Source organism: Anser anser, assembly GCF_964211835.1.
Source record: "Anser anser genome assembly, contig: HAP1_SCAFFOLD_66, whole genome shotgun sequence".
Lineage (NCBI taxonomy): Eukaryota > Metazoa > Chordata > Aves > Anseriformes > Anatidae > Anser > Anser anser.
Genome location: NW_028153466.1, coordinates 760596 through 779742, shown reverse-complemented (window position 1 = coordinate 779742; position 19147 = coordinate 760596). Strand labels below are relative to the sequence as shown.

Here is a 19147-nt window from a genome sequence, read left to right as displayed (position 1 = left end):
CCATTTGGTAAAGTTCTAAAATGAATGTAGCAGCAACTGCTTAGTTTTTAGGGGGGTAGAGGTTTTTTTTTTCTTGTTTGTTCATAAATGACAGAAAACAGAAAAGTATGTCCCTTTTACGGGGTTGGCAAACACAAGTTTTGATGAAAACTCTCCCCCCCACACACACAATTTTTGTCATTTTGTTTAAAATAATTACTTTCTTTGTTAGAGGATTTGACAAATTTGATTTAGTGTTCTATCAGTTTGTCCTCAATGCTGAGTGAAGCAGTGATGCTTACTTTAGCCCCAAAATTTAACTGAACTGTACCCACAATGCTGAATTAGGGAACAACGTTAAGTAGGTGAGGTGTATTCAGTGCTATAAAATTAAAAATAAATAAATAAAATAAAAACCACAAAAAACCACATGAAGTGGTTGTTGGTACTTTGTGTATTCTGTACATATTCAGCTAAGTCTTGAACTAAACTTAACTTGCAGGGGATGAGAGAGAAGACTTTGCCTGCAGAACAGCGAGCAGAACCATCTGAAAGGTATGACATCTATTAATTTAAAACTTACTTGAAGAAAGAAAGAAATCTCCTTTTTCAGTACGGTCTGCACCTGAAAGGTGGTGACAGTTCTCAGTAAAAGGAATGGGAAATCCAATGAAAATTTTGTATTTTGAGGCAGCTGCAAAGTCTGGATTGTGTTTGAAGATCAATATAACTTTGAGAAAATTGTTGTTTTTGTGAAAGGAAGGAAGATGAGCAAGAATAAAAGTACTGATACACCACTTTTTATCCCAAGTTTATCTTCTGAGAAGGATACGAAGATGGGAAACGAGGCACGTTATAATGCTGTATCCACAGAAAGGATCTTTGCTATTGGAGGCCTTATTTTTTCCTTCTACAGGAAATATGGCTCATTTTGTAGTTTAACTAAATCTGTAGCGTTACAAATTTTGCTTTGACAGATATTTCATGGTTTATAACTCAGTTTACTTATAACAAAATAATTTGTCCCTCTTAATGTTCCCTAGGGGAAAAGCTATTAGTTTTAGCTATTTAATTGCTTGCAGTTTGAAAGCTCTGTCCTAATGGGATGATTCTTTCTGAAGCATTCTTTAGAAGGTGAAGTAGGGGAAGTGAGTTACAGTTCAGGAGGATGTTTATTGATGTGTTTTTTTCTTTATTTTTTAAGCAAAAACATGGAGGAAGATTTATGATTTATTATTCTTTTTTTTAATACTCCTTTCATGATGAAGTTAATTGTCTGCTTTGAGTTCACATGAAGACCATGTGTTCTTTAGAATCATTTGAGGCCAAATGCTAACTCATCTCTAAAATAAAAAAAATCCAGCAGAATTAATTGAATTTCTTCTTGAGGAGACTGCTTTGTGTTACACTGCTTTCTTGGTTTAGGTCAAATGAGTTATCCTCCAGATAATATTGATGGCTTTTCCTTCTGGGCAAATGGTGTTTTGGGTAATAATGCTTGAGTTAAGGGACTTTGCACTCTGTTTTTAGGGAGTCGCTCTTTTCAAAGAACAGTAGCAGGGAATTTTGTTGACTCTATGCTCATCTGCCAAGCAATTCTTAGGTGACCATGGGCATTCTTTGGCTTGCAGAAAGAACTCAACACTTTGTTTTGGCATCTAAAAGTTGGACTTCACAACAACCACCTTTTTAGGGGTGGAAGCGACTGGCTTTAAGGTTCTGGTACAGGTGCAATCAGGTGCTGGGTTTTAATTATGTTTTTTTCAAACTGTTCTAAATTGTCTTTGTTAGAACTCCTTTCTACTTCTCCATTTAGGAAGGAGATACAGAAAACTCACACTGCTTTTGATTTCGTTCACAAAGTTTATTGCAGTGCCCTACCTTTTGTTTGTAGAGTAGGTAGTGGTGGTAGTGTTTTTTGTGATGCTGGTCTCTGTTGGGTGCCATGTTCTGGAGCAGGAGCACCACACTGATCTGCTGGCAAGAGTCCCTTTGGACAGTTGAGTTGGAATACTCAGTAAATCTCTGGCCCACCAATGCTATATATCTATGCGTGTGTGTGTATATATATATATTTTATATCCTGAGTCCAATTGTAGATTAGACTTGCTTGAAGGCTGACAACTGTCTTTGCCCCCTTGAAGCTCACAGGTGTTAACAGAAAGAGGAATATGGGCTGTTATGGGCAAGCGATAGTTGTCTGAATGAAGATCTATTTTGATGTAAGACTTTTTTCAGAATTCTAATGGATTGACAGTTTGGATTAGAGAAAAGTCTGAGCATCTGCCTTAGGGATCTGTCTTCCTCTATGCAGTTACAGTGCTAAGCAGGCTGTTGTCAAGTATTTGACAAGTTTAGACCAGTTCTCCTCCTCAGTATTGTGGGAGTTTGACCTGGTGTCTTCCAGTGCGATCTAATGCACTTTTGTACTGACTGACTGATTGGCTGCAAGATAAGCTTTGAGGTCACAGTTTTTCCAGGCATACTTCATTTTCTTGCCATAGTACTTTTGTTAGAGTTATTCCCTATTCCACTTCTGGTTTGGGTTATTTTTTCCCCATTTCCTCTTGGATTAGGATATCTTTCTGGTTTTGAGCTAGGCTTTTTTAAGTACCAGAAAAACGCCTTTGTATGCCTTACAAAAGGGATCTGTATTCATGTCTGAAAAGACTTCTGGAATGTTGGCATACCCAAACACCTCTGCTGTTCCTGCTGATGGCCACATGAAAGCCAGAGCTGCTTCTGAAGCTTAGGCCATATTACCTTGCCACACAAGTCTAAGGCGTCCCTATTCTATCAGAGCTGTTGGCAGTGTTTCCCATGTGTATGTGTGCATATGTGCACTCTTTCTGTATTTTTGTGAGCTGTTCTTTTATATCCCTGCAAAAGATACACGTGCATCGCAGAATCAGAGAACCAGTCCTATTTAAAGGAAGCACTGGAAAATAACAATCTAAATCAGCTCTTCTATTTCAGGTCTTCTGGCTTAGTCATTGTTCCCGTGTGAACGGTGCACTTATGTATGTCCTTTTCATTGCTGCTGTTAATAAAGTTTTTCCTATTTAGAACATCAAGTATTTACCAGCGTTTAGCAACTTGTGAGACAGCTTTAGTTTTTTTCTGATCAGCAGGTTTCAATTCTAGGACTAATAACAGCTCTAATATCTTGAAAAAAAAATTTGGCTGGTAATTTTTTTTTCTCTTGTTTCCCCCAACTTCTGTACTGTCGTGTGCTAGCAATGTGACCAGCTACAAATTCAGTACTGCTGCGTCCAATGGTCTGTCTTCAGGAGTGAGTAGCGGAGGCGGCAAAATGAGAAGGGAAAGAGGAATACACTATTTATCAAGAGCTGTACAAGAACAGGTAAGTGACTCTTAAATTAATTGCTGTCACTGAGCTTACTGAAGTAACTAGCTAAGTGTGTCAGTTTTATTGCATCATAGTAAATTATAACAATACCGCTTTATTTTTGCATTGTTTTTGTTTTCTTGTGGGTTTCAGAGCAGGCTCCAATTGATTTCCTGTGTTTGAATACCTGAACTTTGCTTATGTAATTTTGAAATTTTTAATTCTCTTACCTTGGAGATTCTTCAAACTATAACATTTCTCGTTAGCAATTGAATGAATGAGTCCTAAGAAGAGAAGTAATGTTTTGGTGAAGGTTTGTATAGTTTTTCTACAGGAATGATACTTGAAACGAGTGCCAAGTATAAAAAGAAAAAAAAAAGCTTAATTTTTGGTTTCATATTTAAGTCGTACAGAAAGATACAGGCCAAGAGTGTGAAAAAGAGTAGTAGAAGAGAGCATTCTGCATGTCTGCTAACGATGACTCAGTTTTTGATACTCACCCAACTCATTGTGAGAGAGTTTTTTTCTCATTTTAATAGGAAAAATCTATTCCATAAAACTATGACCATGAATATTCAGATTATTTTTTCTTTTATTGGATGTTATATAAGCTGCCTGTAAGTTAATTTAAGTATTTACGTTAACATTAAGTATTTAATTAATATTAAGTTAATATTAAGTATTTAAGTTAATTTAAGTTTCAAATCATTAAATGGGACTTCTGGATGATGCAATATAAAGAAATCGTAAACACTGTTGTTTATTCCTGTAACGCAAATAAAATAATGGTCCAAATATCAAAAGTTCCATAAACTTTTCAAATCAAAACTGTGAAACAGATGTAAGCTACAGGATGCACTGAATATCAGTAGTACCAACTTACATCCCTGCCTAGTCATTTCTAAGTAGATCATGATAGTACTGTACAAATTTCGGTCAGATTTTCTATGCCATTTAAAACATAACTCATCCAATCTTAGTAATCAAATAAAGTAAGTGGCAGGGATGAAAATTGAAGTTGTTAAGAGGCTCTCTTCTGATTTTTATATTTGCATCCTGATACATGGTATAGACTGTATTTACCAGAACACAATCTTCAGTGCTGCTAGTCTGACTTTCTTTGGTGCTTTTTGTGTTTAGTTTGGTTGTTGAACCTACCTGCTTCTTTAAACATTACCTTTTTCCACGTTCACTGCTGTAATGACTTTAGAAACTTTGGCAGCTATCCTGCCTAATTTTGCAAGAGGAACACTTTCTCACTTGTCTTGAGAGTGTACTCTTAATTGAAGCCATGCGAGGGTAGTTAGAAAGGATGATGCTTCTCTAGAGCTTTGATGACTAAAGTATAGAAAAGAAAGAAAAAAAATGTGATCTGTGCGTCTCTGTTCTGCACAGGTTTTGAGTTAACTTTCAGTGTTCTTGCTGTACAGTTGTTGAATAGAGTATAATGTGGAAGCAGGCCTGCCATAAATTAAAATGACGTGGTAGACAGAGGTGGGGAGATCGGGATTTCTTCTGGAAACTTGCTTTCTCTTAATTTGTATGGATTTTTGTTCTATTTAATTTTGTTAATAAATTGGGTGGGATGGGGTGAGAAAGTAGTATGTCTTGTATAAGAAAAATTAAAATTTGCAACTTTAGGAAGTGGAGGAACCAGTGCTACCGAAAATACCCCTACCCATCAGTGCTGCATCGCTGCCTCAGTTCAATTCTAGTTTCATTGGTAGTAGCGCTGTCTCAGCGTCACCGAGCGCTGTTTCAACAGCAGCAATGAGCACGGCAACTCCAGCAGCTGCGACGGGCATGGCAAATCCATCAGAGGTGGAGGGCATGACAGATCCATCAGAGGTGGAGGGCATGACAGATCCATCGGAGGTGGAGGACTTGACAGATCTATCAGAGGAGGAGGTGGAGGACATGATATATACAACAGCGACGTCGGGCATAACATGTTCAACAGTGCCCTCAGGCTTGACATATCCAATAATGGCGGCGGGCATGCCATACCTGCTGATGAGAAAGGACATATCAAGGTCAACAGCGGCAACGACAAGCGTGGCAAATTCAACGGAGGCGGCAGGCATGGCAGATGCAGCAGCGACGGCAGCGGGCAAGGTAAATCTTTATGCTATAAATAATGTTTACAATGAGTATACTGCTTTATTGCGAGTTGACTTTTTCTGTGGTGCTCATGAAACTAACAAATATTAGTTTCTACGCAGCTGAATGAATTGGGGTTGTATGCCAGTTTGGGGAAAAAGGCATAAATGTTTTGATTCTGCTTCTCTCAGTCTTAGAGCCTGCCAACTCCCATTTAACGTGATTGTATAACTGCTTCAAATGCTGTGGAAGTCTGCGGGGGAAGGGGGGTGTGGACTTTATGCCACGTTATTTATAGTGGTTTTGGCAGGGGTAGAGTTAATTTTCTTCGTAGTAGATGATGCTAGATGATGCTGTGTTGCAGATTTGTGAGCAAAACAGTGTTGGTAAGGCACTGGTGTTTTAGCTGTTGCTGAGCAGTGCTTACACAGTGACAAGTCCTTTTCTGTGTCTCACGCTGCCCTGCCAGCGAGGAGGTCGGGGATGCACAAGAGGCTGGGAGGGCACTCAGCCAGGACAGCGGAGCCCAGAGGACCGAAGGGATATTCCACACCATTTAGCATCGTGCTCAGCAATAAATGCTGGGGGAAAGAAGGGGAAGGAGTGGGGAGTATGTACAGGGTTATGGCATTTGTCTTTCCAGGTAGCCATTACATGCGATGAGTCATTAATGCTACCTCAAATTTAACAACTTTACTTCTTTATTTCCAGTTCTTTTCCCTGTTCCATTTGGAGGGAGTGAGCGAGTGGCTGTGTGGTGCTTAGTTGCCTGCAATGGTTAAACCACAACTTTATTTAAGTTATTAAATTAGAGGTAACGTGGTCATATAAGCCTCACATAGAATGAGCCTAGGGTGCAATAATTGGCATATTATTGCAATAAAATAAACATTAATCTGTTCCAGAGTACTTGAAATATTTTTTGTACGGTTTGAAGTAGACAGCTGCTTTAACATGTTGAGGTGTTTGCTGAAGTTCTTGGAGTATCATTGGGCTGAGTTTGCCGTTCTTCAGCTTCCTGGCTTGCTTTTCCGTGCATTTAGACCTAAGTAGCATCTCCAGCTTTTCCTCTCAGTTTCTGGAATTTGGTTTTGAAGATATTGTCCTATACCCACTTGGAAACTTCCCTGTGTTTTATTATTACTTTTATCTGCAAAATAGCTCAAACATCAGGTTTTTCGACGTCACTGCGGGACTTCTGTTGGGTAGTGAATTCAGGTAGTTGTTGCTCTTAAATATAAACCTTTAATTCTTTTGAAAATACAGATACAACCAGCAAGTACTGTTAGCAGTCCTGAGTTTGCGTTTTCATCTCCAGTTGTGAAATCTACTGAGGCAGAAGTGCTACCTACGTCTTCTGTAAGTAAAATAATAAAGGAGCTTGACTTTTTTTCTTAGGCATTTAGTAGGCTGTTGCAGAACACTAAAGCAGAATCTGCCTTGATGGAGAAAAGTATGTAGGCTTCTGGCTTATAATTTGTCATTCAGCATGCGTGCTACAAATGTGAAGAGCAGCTTTCAGATTTGGTTTTGTGTGTGCATTCGATTGAAGTTCCTGTGGCTTGAGAATCTGAAAAACCTCTCTTGTTCATAGCAGATTGGGTTTACATTTAGTGTTCCCGTTGTAAAATCGGCAGAACTTTCTGGACCCAGTGGTACTCCAGTGACGCCCTTTCTTACCCTAGGTAACTGAAACTTTAGCACTTCAGATCTGAAGTGCTGATTTTCCTTTTTTTCTTTATTAAATCTTCAATCTGTCCTGTCTGCGCATGCTAGCAATTCCAGGCAGTGTTGGACTTCTGCAGTATTTTTCCAGTGACAGATCTGCTTTTATAATTTTTTTTTGTTTTGTTGCTTTTTGTTTTGCTTGTAATCATAAAGCATTGCAAAGTAAGTAGAATTTGTGAAGATTCTTATGTGAGAAGCATGAAAGCTGGAAATTCTTGTTTCTAACAAAAGTGAGTATAATCTGCTCTAACTAGGTCACATTGTGAAAGCTGTTTTTGTTTTCTTTTGTTTCAAAAGACACCACCACCTCAACCAACATCAACACACAGAAAGAGGAGGTCAAAGATTTTGCTGGTGGTCCCTTCACCACTGCCCACGTCTTAAAGGAAGGAAGCGTCTTAGACGTTCTAAAAAATCCTGGAGAGATAATGAACTCCTTTTAAAAAGATGCTGCAAAAAATACGCTAGCATTTTTTATTAAAAAAAAAACCAACACACGACTTATGGTTAATAGAGTATCTGCTATAAATATGAATGTAGGAGAGCATTACATTAAGCGCTGCGTTTGTTAGGGTGCATCTGCCCCCTTCTATTCTAAGTGGTGTTTGTTGCTGGAAGTAAAACTGCAAGATGAAAAGCAGATGGGTTGCATCTCCTTTACGTGTTAGGATGTAATTGTAAATGAGGTACTAAGAGAATTAGCCAGATAATCGGTGTTTCATTTTAAGTAAATACAATTTGTGGAATTGAAAAGGAAATGTTTGTAAAGCTCAACACTCCTGTCCCACCTTCAGCCCAGGTGAAGAAAGAATAGGAAAGAGCTTCAGTTCCAAATACATGGCGAAAGCTGCGAATCTTTGGGCCTTAGCTTACAATGGCTCCTGTGGATTAAAATTTAAACTGCAAACAGAAGTGGAGTGTTTTACGTTAAAAACCCTTTTCTGAATTTTGTTTTTAAGCAATTGCAATTGTTTTCAACAGTTTCATAAAGTGTGTCTGTGGAAAAGATATCTTTTAAGAAAAAGGGCTTTATTGAATTTGATCTTTTCCCAAAAGTCTTCTTCTAACTTACATACTTGTTAAGAAGGCAGCACATTTCTCTGTTGGAAAGAGCTAAGTGAGAGAAAATACATTGTGCATTTTGTTTAAGGAAAGACCTCTGAGTGAAGTGACATTCACTTTCTTTATCGGTTTAAAAGAAGCAGAATCTAAATCCACATTGTTCAAAGACTTCATTTTTGACTAAAAAAAACCCAACAAACAAACCACAAAACAACTATGTTCAAGGTAGATTTACAAGCAACTTGAGCTGCTGTTTAAGATGCATTTCCTTTAGTCTTTCTGTATTAGTAGCTTGTCTTTCCTGTTAAAATTGCCACCTTTTAAATAAGGAGTTGTCCTGTGTCCGATGCATTTTGAAAAAGATTATAGAAAATTAGACAGTTGTTCAATTGTCTTGAGTTTTTATTATTTAATTAATATTCAGCATCTGTGGGAAAATACCGCATGGATTGCTGCTCCGAGTACAAACTTCTGTACAGTTACTGGAGTAGATTTGAGTCATCTGCTACGGAAGGAGGAGCTTTAGAAATTTGATTCGATTGGGCATCGCGTCTTAATCAAATTGTATTATTTCCATTCCACGTTGGACTGTCAGATTTCAGTCAGCTACTGTCTGTTTGTACTTGTATCGACCAGTGAAAATGTTGATTTAAAGCTTGCTTGGAAACAAAGAGTTAAATGAAGCTTTAACGAAATGTTCTGTTGTGACCCAGTGCAGCAGATGAAATTTCATCCGTTTAGATAAGATTTCTGGGGACTTCCTGTTGCGCTCGGTCTGAATGTCTAGTTGTAACCATTGGCACCTGAGCTGAAATTTTTGCCCTCTAGTAAAGTCACTTAGTTACATGTAGTGAGGTGCCGCGCTAACAGGAAGACTTTTTTTTCTTGCTTCCTAGACTTTGGATTGTTGAAAACACGCTCTTCTACGTCTGCACAACCTACAACAAGCACAGTGGTTTATACTAGGCCTGCAATAACAACTTTTTCTGCAGGTAAAGAGACTTCTAAACAAGCATCGTACTGGCAATCTGATACATGTGACCCTTTTCTGCAAAACAAAGACATAAAGGACAAATGTGTAACTTGTCAAGCTACTAAAGCGTCAACAGTTGAGAGTATGAAACAGACAGTAAGTTCAAGTCAATGCGACACCTCAAAGCCAGCAGCGCCCCCAGCAGGGATGCTGGGCTTTGGAGACAAATTCAAAACAGTACCTGGAACGTGGGATTGTGATACATGTCTTGTCCAAAACAAACCGGAAGCTACAAAATGTATAGCATGTGAGACACCAAAACCTGGAACGGGAGTAATGCCTGCTCTGACATGACCAGTGGTCACAGACAGCTCGGTGACAGTGACATCCTCCTCGAGCAGCACTGACACAACAGCCACTCTGGGCTTTGAAGACAAATTTAAGAAGGCGAAAGGCTCTTGGGACTGTGGAATATGCCTTGTACCAAATAAGACGGAAGATAACAAATGTGTAGCCTGTCAGTCTGAGAAACCAGGTATGGTCCTTTTTTTCCTGTTGTTTCCATCCTAGCCTCTGTGAATCTTGTACAGAATAAAAGTACGTTGCATATATGGAATATTTTAAGCAACACGATTCCCAGGTACGGTTGATGGGTTAGCGGCTGTCTGCAGGATTGGTTTACAGGCACTTCAGAGGTCTCAGCCCAGGTTCCAGCCTGTCGCATAAATTGAACTGATTGTGAAATGTATTAGTACGGAGCTGGATCAATGCAGATACCCCCGGCTTTGCAGCTGGTGAGGGAAGATGGCTGAAGTGGGTGACTTAATTTAAAAACAACATAGTGATTTTTCACTGGCGAAAATGAGAACTCCATAGAAAGAGTTAAAAATGACTGCGTTTTTCTCTTTCAAAAAATAAGTAAAAAAAATTACAGAATGTGTCCAAAATGCCTCTACTCACCGTTTGTATGTAATTGAGGGGAGATGTGAAGCCAGATTTCAAGACAGTGTAGTCTTAACTAGTCTTAAGCTAAAGCAGAGAGATGCCTATGAAGGTCAGTGGTAGGCTTCAAGAAAGCGAGTGACCCGCTGGGTAACTTCTTCAGGGCAGTACTGGGTTGTTTCCCATTGTGTGTGACCGTAATTGATTTTGAGCGTGGTTGTATTGTTTTTAAAATACGATTCTAATTCTAACTTTGACTCTAAATGTCATTTAACATGCCATTACATCGAAAAACACCTGTGCAAATATATCGTGGAAGAAACAAATTAAGATGGACTAGACCGGGCTTTTGTAATCATCCTGTGCGGTAAGACTGAAATTTCATGAGGTAAGATAATGGATTTCAGACAGAGTTGATTCTCTTGGACTTCCAACCTCTGAGCGGTCAGTCGGCATCTTTGTCTGAGGCTCTTGCCATTGCAAGGAGGAATTTTGGAAATGAGGGGTTTACTGTGACCATGGTGCAGTGAATTGCACGGTTACGTTGCACTTGTCAGGAGGAAGAGCGATGCAAGTAATACTAGGATAAAAGTTTTCTGCGTGTGCTGTGGAAGGGAAGAGCCATTCTTGTCTTTCCGGTTTTGAATTTGAAGCGTTATCTTCTGCTTCTCTCTTAAAAGGCACCTTTTTTTTAAAAGGCACCTGTCAGGCCTCTTTATGGAGGTTACACTGTGGTCAACAGCAGCAGAAGCTTGTGTGCTGAACAGAGTTGTGTGTTGTTTGGAAGCTTTGAGTTCCACTCTGGTTTTTTTGTTTGTTTCTTTGTTTCTTTGTGGGTTTTTGGTGGCTTTTATTTTTTTCAGGGGCGGGGGGGGGGGGAGTTGCGGAGTAATTTTGAACATTTCTGTGGGATTTGACAAATCAAATTTAAAAGTTAATGTTCATTTTATAGTTCATGTTCAAACAGGATGGTTAACTGTCTTGTTTGTCTCACAGAGGGTCCAACACCTGTGACCAGTAGCAGTGCATCTGCATTTTCTGCTCCTTCTGGAGAATTTCTGGATTTAGACAAATTCAAGAAGCCCGAAGGAAGCTGGGATTGGGAGACCTGCTTGGTTCAAAACAAAGCAGAGGCCACGAAGTGTGTAGCCTGTGAAAGTGCAAAGCCAAGCACCAAAGCAGAGCTCAGAGGTAATACTTAATGATTAAAACGAGGATGCATATTCTGTGATTTATTTTTTGGTTTGCTCTGATTTTTTTTATTTTCTTACCTGTTAAGCACAATTATTTTTTCCTTTGAGGTGTGGCAAAATTATTCGTTTTTCCTGTAGGAATATTGCCTAGATAACATCTGTTTCCACACTTTTCCCCAAGAATAAGTTTATCCTTTTTAGAGAAAAGCTTTCATTAATGACGTGCTTGTTCTTTACATGCCCTACACGTTGTTCATTTGGAGTTCAGACTAAAAACATGATCTTTCAAAGAAGTTCGTATACTTTTTAAAGCCAGGTGGTGGGCAGAAAACACAGTTGTGAAAAGTTTTATGTAGAGAGGAAGCATGGGGTTTTCTTGTTTGTTTTACTGTTTGGTGGGTTGTTTGTTAAACAGTTTTGACTGGAAAGATCAGGACTAGAATGTAGTTCAAACCTTCATGTACTGCAGGTACACCGTGGGTTACGGACTTGACATTCACTTATTTCTGCAGGTTTTGGTGCTGCGGCTGCGTCCACAAAATGCTGCCTTGCCATCATTTACATTCGGTGTTCACTCAGAGTGTTCAGGTGCAGAGTCTGCAGCTGCCTCACAGTTTATTTTGGGAAGGACAGAAGAGAAGCAGTACTTGCAAACCAGTACTTCAGGTAAACAGAGTATCTTTTGTCTTCACTTGTGCGCTTATGTCCATCAAGTAAGACCTCTGAAACCATACTAGAAAAAATCTGCGGGATTTGATATGTTCATGTACTAGAGCTTTAGAAAAAGTTTAATTCCTATATGCAGCATGTCTTCTGTCCTGGTTATTGATACGTACGCAATTAGTAGCAATCCCTTTTTTGATCTCAACACTAGGTTTAGACAAAAAATTGTGACACCTTAAGGAACCTGTCCTGCATCTCATACAAGCACAGAAGTTGTAGTGTCTCAATGCTAGCAGTACAGTTGGTGGTAAAATCTTTAGTAGGGTGAAATAGAGGCCTCACACTTTTCAGAGAAAAAAAGAGATGAGAGAGAGTATCTTATTCCCACGTACTTGCAACTATGCTGCAGAGTGTACTGCTGTTACTCTAGTGCTACAAAGGTCCAAAAATCACTGAACAGTTATTAGCCAGTTTTGTATTCCTTTAATTTGTTGAAAGACTGCAGTAGAGGATTGAAGTTTTTATTGAGGATCACTGTGTGGAAAAATTCTGATTGTTAAATGTCATTTGTATGACTTAAGAACCACATTTTAGAGTACAGAATTCAGTATTAATTCCAGAAGGGGTAAGGGGAAGGACATTAGCTAGTAATCCCGAACAAAAGCAGTGTATAGAGCTATACTGATTTTAATCGCAGTATTCTTACAGTTGGTCTGTTACTGAACAGATATGTTTTGGGGAGATATGGTGGCCAGGGAGGCGTGTGTGTTTGTGTGCTTCCTCTTCTAGTTAAGGTTCTGGGGTTTGGTTTAGTCAGGAAAATTCGATGAGGCACCTTGTGTAAAAGGAAATGTTAACCAGCATTTTTCAACACGGTGTAGTCCCTTAAAAGTGTCATAGATGAAAAGAGGCCATAACCGCTGGGGGAAAAAGTTAGTGGGAAACTGAGAGCAGGATCACATTCAGTAGTGAGAGAGCAGCAGCCTAGGGAAAGCTGATGAATGACTGTAACAGATAGTTCTATTTTAAGTGTAAAACAACACTCAGTACTTTATAATGGTGGTCTTACCAGAGGGTTCTTCTCCATGGCTCCTAAAAGCACGTCTTGAAGGCATTCGAGTGCAGTGAACTTAAGCTGTAAGAGTTGGGCTGGTAAGCTTGGCCTGATTTGAAGCTGTAGGCACGGGGCTATAATTTCTGAACAGGCTACAAAAGAAACTGTACCACTGTGCTTTTCAGTGCTCCGTTTAGCAAAGCCATCAAATTGTTGCAGGCAATTGATGTTGTTCTTCTAAGAGCACCTGAAAGATATTTTTGTTTGAAGAGTTCAGAGGTACCGGTTAATACTGGTTCAGATAATTACAGCCAGCTCTTGGTGTTTGTGACCAATAAAGTTTGTGGCTCCAAAAGGAGTGGGTTAGTGCTAACTGATTAACTGCTGTATATGCAGAAATATGGAATCTGATTACTTACGCAGAGAGCACTTAAAATGTATTGTTTTGCTGGCTCTCAGTGAGTTGCATCTTAATGCTACCAAGGAATAAGCTTTTTGCTTCTGGCCCAAGTTTTTTAATTTGGTGAAAGCCTTTTCTGTGCACGTGCACATGCCAGAGAGGTTGCTTAAGTAATAGAAGCTATATTAGCTGCTATCTTCTGTTTTTTGTAGAAGACAGAAATTGAATTCATTAGCTTTGTAACTGTTATGCATACTAGAATTGGTTTTCTCCCTTTTGAAAATAGTAGAGGGTATGCCTATGTCAGATTTGGTGAGCAAGGTGATCAGATGAGGGCACTGCAAGACTGCCAGAACGCACCAGGCCTGGGGGGAAAAGGAATCCGGCTGAGCATAGGAATTTCTAAAAGGTAACCAAGGAGTTGTGCATTGATACAATTATTCTAAATAATCAGATTCTTGTAGCTCTGCCTTTGGAAAGTCTGTGGCCCTTGCTCTAGTGGCTGTACACAGGATGCAGTCTACAAAACCAGAAATGCAGAAGTCCTATGTTTTGACTCCCTGGATTCATCAACCTGCTTCAGGATGGCTGGGGGAATCCAACTGTTAAGTCTAGCCAGACAGCGCAACTTGGGCTTAGCTGCCATTGTAACCAGCCTTGTTTCTCAACAGCAGCAAAGCTGAATGCATTGGAAAATATTTTCAGGTTTGGGCCTGCATAAGGTAGAAGGGACAACAAGTGGTTTTATATGCTAGGGAGTTCTTGTTCTTAGAGCTTTCCCTCTAGTTTGAGAGAAGCACATAACTAGTTTTACAGTGGGTTGACAGGAAAGAAGTGGGGGGAAAAATGGGAACGCAGGGAGAAAGCCAAAGGCGTTATTACTAGAACAGGTTTAGAATGCTATTCTTTGCTTTTCATGAGCTTAGGGCAATGGGGAGTTTAAAGCTTAGCACTTCCTGAGAGGGTTTCTTACTCTACCGGCTCAGTTCTATCACTTATTTAAGGCAATTCAGGTCTCTGAACGGTTAAAGAATTGACACCAAATTTGATGAACTTTGATCCAGGATACTGACAAAACAGGACTTCATATAAACAATTTCAGTATGTTCATGAGGTTAGCTTGTGTGTTCTGTTAAATAGTAAAAAATGACACTTCTGTTTCTGTTTACCTAGCATAATTCTGCAAATGTTGCCTCCTTCTGCTTTAGAATGGAAATGCTCTTCTCCAAGAGAGCACTGTCCAAACTTCTTTGCCAAAATTTTTTGATTAAATTAATATTGTTTTATTTTGAAAACAAGAATAAGCCACAAACATGTTTTCTTGCTTCGGCTATCCAGAAGAACGTCAACAGTATTTTCAGATTTTCCTTCCCTACACAACTGTATGTAGGAAGAGTGCAGTTGGAAGCAGAAGACCTAAGATGATGTATCTTCTGTTTGTTTACTACAGTAACAAGACAATGGATTACCTCTTTATTAGAACTTGTGTAGCTTTGCAGTATTGAAACAAATGTAGGTATTAAAATACACATCAGTAATACGTTTCTGAATGGCTGAGTACCGTGCTCTCTTAGCATTGAAATACCCAGCCATTGGATTAGTTTGTCCCTCATGTTTGTTGAGTTTGGAAGCTATTTCAGAATGCCTTCAGCTTGTATTCTTCCCCAAAAGCATAGAACTCACTTCTCTGCATCCCCAATTCAAGTGAGAGAAACTGGGCACTGCAGACACAGGAGGTCTGCCTGTACAGAATCAGTGAAGACAAGTCTAAACAGCGGATTTTTTTGAATATGCAGCTGGGTTATCTGAATGTTCTTTATGCAGTGTACCTCAGTTTTAGTACAGATAGCACTTGTCTTGGTTCTTGTCATTAGTCTGAAGCTGCCCCTGAGAAAATCTTGAAAGGGAAAGTAGTGAAAGCTAATCAGCTGGCCCTTTCTTCTTAAGAACCAGCGTATTTTGTAATTCTCCCACTAATAATAAGGCGTCATGCTGGAGAATCGCGATTGTGTTGTTAAGCAAGACTGACTTCACCTGAGTGGTATAGTTGGCAGCTGTTGAATGTTTAATGGACTTTAAACAAACAAAAAAACAGAGCAGGTGGAGGTAGACATGGCAAACTGACAGGCAGTGTCAGATGCTTCTTTGAAATGGATAATCTGACTCCATTCACTTCTTTCTGGAAATAAGATCTAGTAATTAACCAAACAAAAGATAGAAGGGTTAAGACTGCATCTTTAAAGCAGCTGTGCTTGATAAATGTCTCTGGTCTTAAATCAATCTTTAGCAAAGCACAGAGACTTAGCAGCAGCTTGCTTATGCCAACGCTAAAAATACTTGATGTGTACAGGTAACCATGTCAAGGCTCTGGAGTTAATCCATGAGAACAATTCCTTCTGGTATTGGCAAAGGTGAGGATGCTTGCTTCTATAGAAATGAGGTTTTGAGCTGTGACTTAAGCTGTCACTTAGGTGACTGTTTAGGAAAGCTTCCTTTTAAGCTTTGAAGTATGTAAGCTAACAAATTGTTTAAGTTCAGAACTGGGTTTACAGTTTCTTGTTCTCTGACTGTATGCAACTCCTCATGTTTCAGACTGAAAGCAGAATTGCAGCGGTACCAGTCATACAACTATAATGATTATTACCAAGATTACCAGAACTACTATTCGCAGAGGAGTTAGGATGCTTACGCTGACTACAACTACAGCTCCTATGCTCCCTATGACAGCATGCAAGCTGTTGGAGACTGCTCTTTAGGAGATTCTTTAATGGCTCCAGCTGTTTTTGAGGTAAAGATAGTGCACGCTTGCTGTAAAGAAAATATTTCACAGATAATATGTTGTACACACAAAGATTTGTGTGAATCAGCAAAAAGAATCCGAAGTTGAAAACATGCTTTCTGCTTAGTGTGAAGTTAAAAGAGCAGATTCCATTCAGAGGTGTTTGTATTTAAGTGCTTAAATAGTAAATCCATAGAATTAGTGATTTATACACCATTATTTGTTCACGCATACCAAAGAATGGTTTTGACAGCATAATTGCGTACGCTTCTTCTGTTCCTGTTCTTCTGATTTGCTTTGCTTAAAGCAAATTAAACAGTTGTTTTAAGTGGTCTTATCGTGGTCAATGTATTAGTTGTGACCTCCGGAAGTCCCTTCCAACCTGTACTGTAATATTGGCTTTCTTCTTAAAATAAATAGATAAAATGCCATCTATCCTTGTAGTTGTAGGAAGAAGGAATGGGTTGAGACTGCAGCACTTTGAATCTGTGATGCTTTCTGAAATGAGTTATGATTAAACTTAGCCTTTTCTGTCTTTCAGGAATCTTCAGTTATGACTGCAATCGGTGATGACCTAATTACTGACGGTAATAAGGGTTCTGTCATTGTCACTTGAGTTTAGCCATACTTGTGCCTTTTAACAATACAAGCCAACCTCTACTGGATGAAGAACATCTTGAAAATTCAGCTGAGGTCAAACCTCTGTGGGGTTGATCTGCATTCAGCTGGGGTTTTAAAGCTGATACAGCATACACTGACCGCATCAAGTAAAACGGGACACTGTCAATGCTTCGCAGCAGGTTTCTTGTACCTGTGCCTTCATTCCCATTTGAAAATGGTCTAAGACAGAATTTTGTTCTTTGTATTGGTTCCGCTAAACAGATTTTGTATTAGAAACTCAGTAATATGCAAAAGCTTTGTTCTCCACCCTGAGGTAAAAGCTTATGTTGCAGATTCCAAAAGGAGGATTCAGCTTGCACTTACAAATACGGTACAAAACATATTTGTGTCCTGGAAGGTTTGCAAAGTTCCTCACGTGGAGGCATTTTGTGTTAGTGTTTAGAAACTATCCTATGTAACGTGTATTGCCGTAGAAGTGAATTAAATGACTCTTGGGAGGGTTTCATGGCTGATTATCCTTAAACGTTATCTTTACTATCTTAAACATTGTCTTTGTCTTTATCTTGAAAGACAATTCTAGTCCCAGCCTTCTAATATACAAATTCCCAAAAGTTGGAGCTGTGAGGCTCAAAATTTTAGAGGACTAAATACCTCACTAAAATTAGTAGATCTAATAGCTTATTACACTTAGCTTAAAATACATTTTGTTAGCCATTTCACGTGAAGTTTTTTTGTGCGCATGCCTCAGATTTGATACTTGGACTTACCAGGCTTTTATTTTCAGATCCACAGCTCTACTTGGATGTTGATGAAATGAACAGACAATTCACGGAGACAAGCGAAGAACTCTACGATTCACTCATGAATTGTCACTGGCAACCTCTGGATACGGTCACTTCTGAAATCCCCTCTGCTATTTAAGCGTCTTCTAGAGCATGACCGTTAGGACCAAAGTGCTAAAACTACATTTCTTCTACATTATTCTAGCTCATAAGTTTTAAAGCACAATGATAGGTTGGGGTTTTTTTGCTATGCTTTTGACAGTTTCTGTAATCTTTTTGTTCATCACTCTCTTCTTGGAGCATCATGAAGTCATGTAAATATTCGAGAAATGTAAAGAGGTAAATGGGGTCTTATCTTAAAGATAAGACTTGCCTGTGTAAATAAAAAATTTGTTTCTGCAAACCTGCCAGCAAGGGATTTTACTTGTACCTGTGTGCAGCACGTTCTCTTCCGGCTTATGGAATTTAACAAGGTAGTAAGGGTATTTCATCTGTCTTTATTTTTATATGGGCATTAGGACACAAGCAAAATCTAGCTTCCCCTTGTTTTCCTGGTTCCTTAGGTAAGCGACAAGCCAAGCCTTTCATGTGCTTGCTTAGACTGGAAGTATGTATGGGAGACACTCACAGGCCTTGCTATGGAAACACCTGTGCCCACTTTTTCCTACAGGCTGCTGGCTCTAACTGTACTACTGATACATGCTAGGTCAGCTAAAATTGGCTTATAAATAGGGTATGTTAAGCATATGGAAGTGTAGACTTCAACTGCCATAGCTACAAACATCCCGTGGAATGAGGATGATGTCTGCTGGCACTCTCTGCATCAGCATTCAGTTTTCCCTTGCCCTTCTTACTGTTAGACTTCTCAGCTGACGCTTTACAGCGAAGAAATTGCTACAACATAATCCGTGTTCTTAAACCTAAAAAAAAAAAATCTTGGAGAAAACAACTTGCTGGTTTTCCCTCCTTGCTGGCAAGGAGAAAAATAGTCCACCAGGAACAACAAAAAAATCCTAGTAACAGCTCCTTAAGTTATACCCTCTGCTACCCTCTCTGATTGCTCTGGTCTTCCTTCATTCACGGTAATGAAGTTTTAAAGCTCTGATAGAAGGATGACAGTACTCAAGTCAAAGGAGATGAGAGCAATGAGGAAAGCTTTGCTTTAAGCTAGAGCAGTCTTGCGAGTTGCTGCCTTTATGCTGTTCTTATCTTGAAGGGTACAGAGTCTTTTCCAGTCATAGGGACTCCATAACCCTATGAGTATGGAGAAATAGTTGCTAATTAACAGTGTGTATAATAAGTAAGTGAGGCTGGAAACAAAAGAATATTCCTCCAAGAAAAAAAAGGAAGCAGAAATTACTGTACTTAATAGCTGGGGAAGCTGTTAAAGCTAGTTGACACAGTTCTGGTACTGCCGTGTGTGTTTTGGGGGCAACATAAACCATAATTGCTGTGATGGCAGGTAAGAATCCAGTTCTTTTTTATGGCTTAGTGTAGTCAGTGAAAGCAGTGGTCCTAAGCT

The 19147-nt window shown here is 39.3% G+C and overlaps 1 pseudogene across 1 annotated transcript; it reads left to right on the top strand.

Annotated features, from left to right (window-relative positions):
- Nucleotides 1–4973: 4973 nt before the first annotated feature.
- Nucleotides 4974–17764, top strand: LOC310892108 (annotated as a pseudogene). The gene is made up of 6 exons: nt 4974–5443; nt 6695–6787; nt 13659–13852; nt 16036–16231; nt 16764–16809; nt 17628–17764. The product of its transcript is annotated as an uncharacterized misc_RNA (transcript).
- Nucleotides 17765–19147: the final 1383 nt, after the last annotated feature.